The following is an 8,096-nucleotide window of genomic DNA, read 5'->3' as shown; positions in this document are numbered from 1 at the left end:
CCCAAAACTCGAGCGCTTTTGAATAGTTGACTATTCTTCTTCAGGAGGACAAAGTGTTCTCCTGTTCATAAACATTTATTTTAAAGATTGTGAAGCGTCCAGATGCTAAGATCTTTATTTATCTGAGATTAAAAATAGAAACTGAATCTGTGATATTCAGGTCTACTGATTCTCAGCAGATAAATTTAATAGTATTTATAAAGAACATTCATGAAATAATATACAAGGAATTAATCTAAAGCAAAGAAATAATCACAAATGAAGAAATGAAATATTTTGTTACAGAAATTATTTTTTTAACTTTATATTTGCTGACTGGCTTAAGTTTTTTCGTTGGCACTTGCAGGCTGTTAGGATAAGAGGCTTTCTACACTGGCCCACACAGGACAGAGACAGAAAGATATGCTTTTTTTTTTGTTAATGTCTAGTGTTTTTTTCAGCCACTAGATGGCAGTTGAATATGGTTATTTTGTTTGCGTATTTCAAAACTACACTAAATACTTGGTGTGTCTTCAATATAACTTCTTCACATTTTCTCATCATGGGAGTATATTTTAGTTCTAACAGGAAATATTTTGTTAGTTATATATTATCCACGCAATACCAACAGATAGTAATTCCGATATAATCATGTAGCATTAGAATATGGAATAGTTGACCCATATTTTGAACACCTCCAATGTTTTTGAACACACCATGTCTAAAAAGTCATCTTCTAGGTCAACTAATCACGCCGCAAAGTCAGGAGTAGTTAATCAGTTTTGTTCTACCACTGTTATTTCTGCTGGTGATGGAATCGCACAGTCTCCCGAGGTTGAGACAGTGTATAAAATGTAGCAATATAAATCATTTAGGACCCAGGTTACGTTAATAGGAAACAACATAGTTCGAGTTTGTAGTGAATAAATGAAGAATCATTTGTGGTTGATAATCATATCGTTCAGCGTTCTTTGTTTTCAAAAAAGTTACACATACTTATAAAGTTTTGTTCTAACAGGAAATTTCATGTTAATTGTTCTGAATGTGAAGAAATTCAACTTCGCTTAGTGAAAGCAGCCAGTGTTGTGTGTTTATATATATGTATATATAACATTCACCTGAGAGTACGAATAAGAAAACACTCGAAAAAATTATTGAAGCTATTTCAGATGAAGAAAAGCAAGTGAGAACAAGATTAGAAATAGAAAAGTTAAGGATGAAACTTTGTAGATTGGACTGCAACTGTCTGTTGTGGAGACACAAGTGTGGAGGACGACGTTTCGAAAGTCTTCCACCTTTCGTTTTCCGGTCAGTGTGTGTAAGATGTTGTCGGTCTTTATAGTATTCTGGTGGATTGTGGAGAGCGTGTTATGATCATACTCTGCCCAAACAGTCTATCAAAAAATAGAAAGGTTGAGGATCAAAATTTAAGCTCTGGAAGTTAGAATGGAAAATCAAAAAGTGAATTTCACAAACATTGACTCAAAAATTTGGAATTTATTCAATAAAAGAACGGAGAATAAAGAGATTTTTGAAGCATTTATGAATATTGGAATGATTTATGTAGAAGGGAAGAGAAGAAGTGACGAAAAATGGAACAAAAGGAAATGTGGTTTATAGAACAATTAAAAAAAGACGGAGAAAATCTAGAGAGAGGAAGGAAAATTGAAAGTAAAGGTATTATAAATAAAGATGAAGATCGTCAAGATGTTGATAACATAAAAGGAGAAAATACATACTACAATACAAGAAAATTGAGAACAAAAGATAAACACACAACAACATAAATAGATGGAATCCTAAAGGTGTGGAGGAGATGAATATGTTCGAAGTCAACAAAAAATACAAGAACAAAGAGATGAAAGATTTAGACAAAGAAATTTCAATAGGATGGAAGATACAACACATAGTGGAAGAAGAGAGAGATTATACGAAAAACCTATGAATTTTAGAAAATATGACAAAGTTCCACAAAACGTTTAGATAAACAGGATGAGAATTTTTTGAAAATTGTTCATTTAACAGAAACAAATTTACAAGAAAATGAAATACGATTATTAAAAAAAAGGATTAAGATTTACTCCCAGAAAAAACTCAATAAAATACAACTAGCAGAAACTATATATGAATTCAATAGGGATTTAAGACTTGAGAATATTTTTATGAAGTTCCAACTAAAGAAGAATCCTTAGTAAGAGGTAAATCAAATTTTGATCCTGTTCAAGGAATGAACATGGAATTACAGTTATTTTGTCAAAACATTGAATTATATTCTGTTACTGAAAAACAAGGGAAGGATAATCTAACTTTAAAAGAGCGGAAGGAAAACAAATAAAGATGAAATATGGGTAATAATGACCCAACAATTTTATGATCAAATGGTTTATGCACGTTTAAACGATACAAAGATTAACCAAAAAATGGGAAGTTTAGATAAATTGAAAAGCATAACGTTCAGTAAAGAAAACTTAAATACTTTTGTTGATGAATTTAAGATGATATTAACAAAGAATAGGATGTTATTTTAAGTAATTCAGAAATTGGGTATTTCTATGTGCTTCGTAAAATCCATAAATTAAAAGAGATCACTGAAGTATAAATTAGGAGATCGAGATGTGGATGCTAAACCCCACCACATCCCACATCTATATCACCCTTCACTACATGCAGACAATTGTGGGAAGGTGACTGCTCTCCAAAGTAAAAGAAAGAAAGAAAGAAAAGAAAAACGAAATAAGAATAAAGAAAATATGCTTAGATGAAACAGACTACAGAAAACACACCAAGGATCTAAAACACATCATGTTACAAAGAGGATGTAAAGAAACCGAAATCGACAGACAGATCAAAAAGGCTAACAACACTAAGTGAAAAAACATTCTAAATCAGAACAATACTAACATTTCAAATAGAATTCTTCTTATTATCACCTTTACTTTGAACTCAGAAACGTCTCACGAATTCTGAAAAAAAAAATTAGTTTCCTACAACTTAACGATCGCCTTAAAGAGATATTTCCTGAAGTTCCCGTTGTCTCCTTCCGAAAAAGCAGAACTCTAAAGGACTACTGACAAGCACAACCAAAGAAAGTTTAAAATGTCCAAAGAAATCACTTATGTAATACAAAACACTCCTTACCTTAAACAGTGTAAAAACTCCAATCACCAATATGTAGGACATACATAAACAACTCTTAGAGAACGTTTCGACAACCACAAGTCTTCTATTAACACTGAAAAAATCTCCCTGTTTCTCAACACTTTAACCACCCTCGTCATATCATTAACGATGTTACTCTCATCGGCATGGAAACAGGATTCAGAACTAAAGCTGACAGTGAGATAAAACAAGCTTATTGGATTGCTAATCTAAACACTGTTCAACCTTGTGGAATCAATCTAGATCCTGGAATCAGTGATCTCCAACGATTGGTTTCATCTCTGTCAGAAAATTATTTATATTTTTTTGCTTATTTCTTCCACGTTGTATGAACCCTAATTTTTCGAAAACTTACTATTCATTTAAGATAATTTTCCCCACTTGTTTGAATGAATTAATTAGCTTAACATCTCTTTTTCAATCAGTCTTCAAGAGTAACCTTTATTTGACTTAAACACTTAAGTATAGTTTTATTTCTTTCCTTTTTTTAGCCATTTTTAACACAAATATCCCTATCACCTTTTTACATAACGCTCTAGTTGCCGGCCACGTTGTACCGAAAATGAAACATTTACTAAATATTTTCTGGAAGACCAGATGACCTTCATGACGTCACTCAACTCCATTTATATATCACTCATTCGAATACACCACCATTCTCAGTCTGCCTCTGAAGGAGAAAGGTCCAGCATTTGAAAGTGCTCGGGTTATAGGGTTTTTTATCATTTGGTATCAAGACTTTTTGAACCTACGTGTTTTTTCTGACATGATGTAGGTATATATATATATATATATGTGTGTGTGTGTGTGTGCGTGTATATATGTATAATATTTGTCTTTTGATTTTCGTGTACCACTTTAGTTATTATTCAGTTTCACAAATAAATGTTACTTTTGTTTGTTGAAAGGCGGAAGAACACAGTTCATTAGTTTTTAATTTCGTAACTTCAGTTTGTTTAACTACGCTCGGAATGTAATAACGAAACTATTGTTCTGATTGCCTACATGAAAGTGTAATAAAATAGTTCAAATGTTCTGCTATCCTTAGACACCTATATTGTACAAGCGTAAAATATATCTAGAGCAGTAATGGACACAGATTACTTTTCCTTGTAGGTACGCTAAACTTCTAATACAATGTTTCCTATGTGGTTGTAATTATGTTTTAGGTTTTTTTCTTTAAAAAGTAGTTGAACGTAGTATCTTTACAGCTTCTTATCTACACTACAGAGTGGCAGTTTCGTGGACTATTTTAAACAATCCTATGTAGTTGTAATTATGTTTTAGGTTTTTTCTTTAAAAAGTATTTGAACGTAGTATCTTTACAGCTTCTTATCTACACTACAGAGTGGCAGTTTCGTGGACTATTTTAAACAATTGTATCAGTGCTTACATTGAGTATTCATTCAAACAGTTTCAGTTTTGTTTCTTTTTCGAATTGAAATTATAGTTTAGGACTAAGATAAGATCTAAAAGCAAAGGATTAGAAACGACTGATGAATCGAGCTTGCAAAAAAAGTAACTTCGCATTTCTGCCGTTGCGCAGAAAAACCCCGGTTTCAGAGATATCATCAGATATTTTAAACCTTGTTGGAGAGAGAATATCCCTAGCCATACTGAAAAGCCACTCGAAGGAAGGACTAGTAACGAAAATACACTTATTGTCTGAAAGCTTGGCGAGTAAGTAGAAATTCTTTAACTAAAATCCATGACGTATCTCTTGAAAGAAAGTGGAGGTCAGTTTTCTGTACATTATGTTTAGTGATCCCATATCCAACCGCCTCCCACAGTGGTTCATCATTAAGCTGATGGAGATTATTATGTTAAAAATTGGGTTTCGATAACCTCGTTGGATAGAGCTCAGATAGCACATTGTATTGCTTTGTACTTAAACAAGGACAAACAAAAACTAAAACTTAAAAATTATATAACCTTGAACCGTGATGAAAGAATTCATTTACACTCGCGTTATCGCTCCCTACCTAACATTTCTTAATGTGTTCAGCTGTTGACGTCACCGTTGGTTAATTTATCATGTGATGAAGGATCTTATTTAAGTCGTACAATACTTCATTGGTACCCGTGTTGGTGAGAGGTGGTATATAAACTCACGAATTTCTGGGTTCTTGTTTTTAAAATACTTTCTTTGGTGTGATCTGTTAGTTGTACAGTCTTAGCCAAAATATTTGTACACAGTTCTGTGTTGATGTTATTGAGTAAATGTCCGTGTAGTGATAGAGCGTATGATCGGACAAGCATGTACTAGTTGTTATTTTGGTCTGCATAAATTGTTTTGAGCATTTGTTCATCAAATCACACATAAACACCTGTTTTGTATAAAAGGGTGTGCCTTTGGTATAATTTTTTCGAAACAGATCAACGCTTTGTTCAGACGATTTCTCTAGTTGTGGTAGAGTCATGCCTCGTCACGTGCCAGAAGTTATAGTACGTCAAATTGTTCGACTGTCCAGAAATGGTATAAAGCAAACAAACATTGCCAGGACAGTATGATACCCCCAGTGTATTGTATCCAGAATCCTAAAACGCCATCGGACTAAAGGAAACGTTGTTTCAAGAAAGTCTACTGGTAGACGCTGGAAAACTACTGCCCGAGATGAACGTGTTTTGATCAGGTTAACATGTCAAGGCTGAAAGAATCCTTGCAACATCTTTCGACAGGAATGGAATGAACACATTTATTCCAGGACATCCAGAAGAACAGTGAAGAGGAGACTGACCAAACAAGGTTCTTTTGCAAGAAGGGCTATCTGCAAACCAATATAAACCAGAATTTACAACTACACAACTCAATTTAAGAAGAAATACGCGAAAAAAATTTTATCCAGAGAAAAAAAAAACGAAACAAACAATGTTTGAAGAACCAAAGCAAGAACATCGAGAACAGATACCGCACCGGCAGTAAAATACCGGCGAATAAAATACCGGCGAAAATCATACGGAAAAATAACATTAACAATAGTCCAATTAAACCAAGGCCAGGAAATTCAGTTAAAAATAACCTATGCAGGTTAAAAAAACGAGCGATGAGAAACTTAAGAAACGAGGAAATTATCATAAAGAAGCGGATAGAGGTGGATCGGTAATTACTGTATCATAAAGACCTAACAGTTTTATCTGAATATGAATCCTACCATGAAGAATTAGAAGAAAACCCTAAAAATAAATCAACATAAATGCAAATTTCAAGTGACTTACAGAGAAAGAAACTTTTATGATCTGCCGAAGGAGCATAAACGTGGATTCAAATTAATCCATTCTTCCATCGAAGTAACAAATCCACAAGATTTAAAACTCAGACCAATAATCACGAGACCAATATGCCTTCGTATTAATGATTATTTTGGTAGACCTATCCAATCTTTTACAAATTATATAAAAGTTATGTAAGAGACTTCTTGAACCAAAATATATCCCACACCACTCACAACTGTAAGTCTGCAGGCATAGGACGCTAAAATCGGGCTTTGATACTCGTGGTGGGCAGCAGACAGATAGCCTATTGTATACCTAAACCAAGCCATTACTTGTTTCATATAATGTTGAAAACCAGAACTGAAATATTCTAGAAGACCTTAGGCTCAACAAAGATGAGAGTCGACTAATAGGATATTTAATAAGGATTTTGAAACAATACTTTCAACTTTGACGGTACTTTTTTCAAAGAAATAAAAGGTCGTCCCCGTTTATGTCACCCTTACTTTAACCTATCTGGAAGAAAAACTATATGCCACAATAGAGGAACACTACGGCAATCAATACAGAAATAAACTTGGGAACTTTAATGAAATATTTTGGATGAGTGCTTTTTATACTGAGGAAGAAGTGAGGAAGAAATATTTCAGTTACGTTAAATACATAACAGTCTTTCGGTAAAAGTAAAACTAAAGCCTGTAACAGAGACGCAGACCTTTGCTTCTAAATAAGTCCCAGTTTTGATGTTTGCTGCCATGTTTGTGGGCTTTTCTATTTTTTGTTCTGTTTGTAACTTCAGTATCAATCAGTTTCATTATATTTTGTATTACTGTCCAAATCAACGCAAGAATCGGGGTTTCGATACCCGTGTTGGGCAGAGCACAGATAGTTCATTGTGTAGCTTTGTGCTTAATTACAAACAAATAGTGCCAAAATAAATCGTAATATATACCCTAACCAGTAGGTAATATAACAATGCTATAGAACAGTGTGGAAGAACATAAAACCAACAATAAAGATGTTTTCCTTAAACACCATAAACCAATGTAGATTTCTTTTAAACAAATATTTTGTATAAATCTATCATAATAATAATTAATTTTTGTTTGTCCTGAAAATTCGCATGCGCGCGCACTTCATTTCAACGAATTCAAACAAAAGGCGGATGTAGCTGAACGTTAATAGACATTTTGTACAACAATATATTAAAAGCTTATCAAAAGGTCTAACGTTAGGTCGGAGAATAACTTTATAAAACTATTCATTGATAGTGTTAAGAACGGTAAAATTTAGCTCTAACTAAACTAAAGCAAAAAACGTACGGGGTTATTAAAAAGTTTGCTCCATACCCTAATCCAAAGATTATCTGTTAATAATTTTAGTTTTTCGCGTTTTAGTAAAGTTATTTTTTTTCCAGGTTTATTAAGGGTGAACATGGTAGATTAAAGTGACTATTCAATAGAAGAATGCTTAGTCATAAGTGTATGGACGTCACATCGTATCCTATGTCATGAAAATAAAGACCAACAGACAGACATTTTGGATTATTAATAGAACTTTTTCTTAGTTTGTGTCAATATGAGATATGCAAATCTGTCAATATGCAATAATTTTTTTCATGTACACTATCTTTATTTGAGGGGAGGGTGCCCACACTTTTTACCCACCTTGTACACAAGTTACAGTGTTAATTTATATCTATATCAAGTGCCTGGCATGGCCAGGTGGATAAGGCGCTCGACTCA

The 8,096-nt window shown here is 33.3% G+C and overlaps 1 long non-coding RNA gene across 1 annotated transcript in view; it reads right to left on the bottom strand.

Moving 5' to 3' along the window:
* Nucleotides 1-135: 135 nt before the first annotated feature.
* The window catches only part of LOC111089736, a 17,552-nt gene continuing 9,591 nt past the window's right edge, over nucleotides 136-8,096 (bottom strand). The window contains exon 5 of the long non-coding RNA XR_002613947.1: nucleotides 136-147. This is a non-coding gene — a long non-coding RNA (uncharacterized LOC111089736). The remainder of the gene's footprint in view (nucleotides 148-8,096) is intronic.

Source organism: Limulus polyphemus, unplaced genomic scaffold (genome assembly GCF_000517525.1).
Source record: "Limulus polyphemus unplaced genomic scaffold, Limulus_polyphemus-2.1.2 Scaffold7228, whole genome shotgun sequence".
Classification (NCBI taxonomy): domain Eukaryota; kingdom Metazoa; phylum Arthropoda; class Merostomata; order Xiphosura; family Limulidae; genus Limulus; species Limulus polyphemus.
Note: the sequence above shows the minus strand (reverse complement) of the source record. Positions and strands in the feature narration are given on the sequence as shown.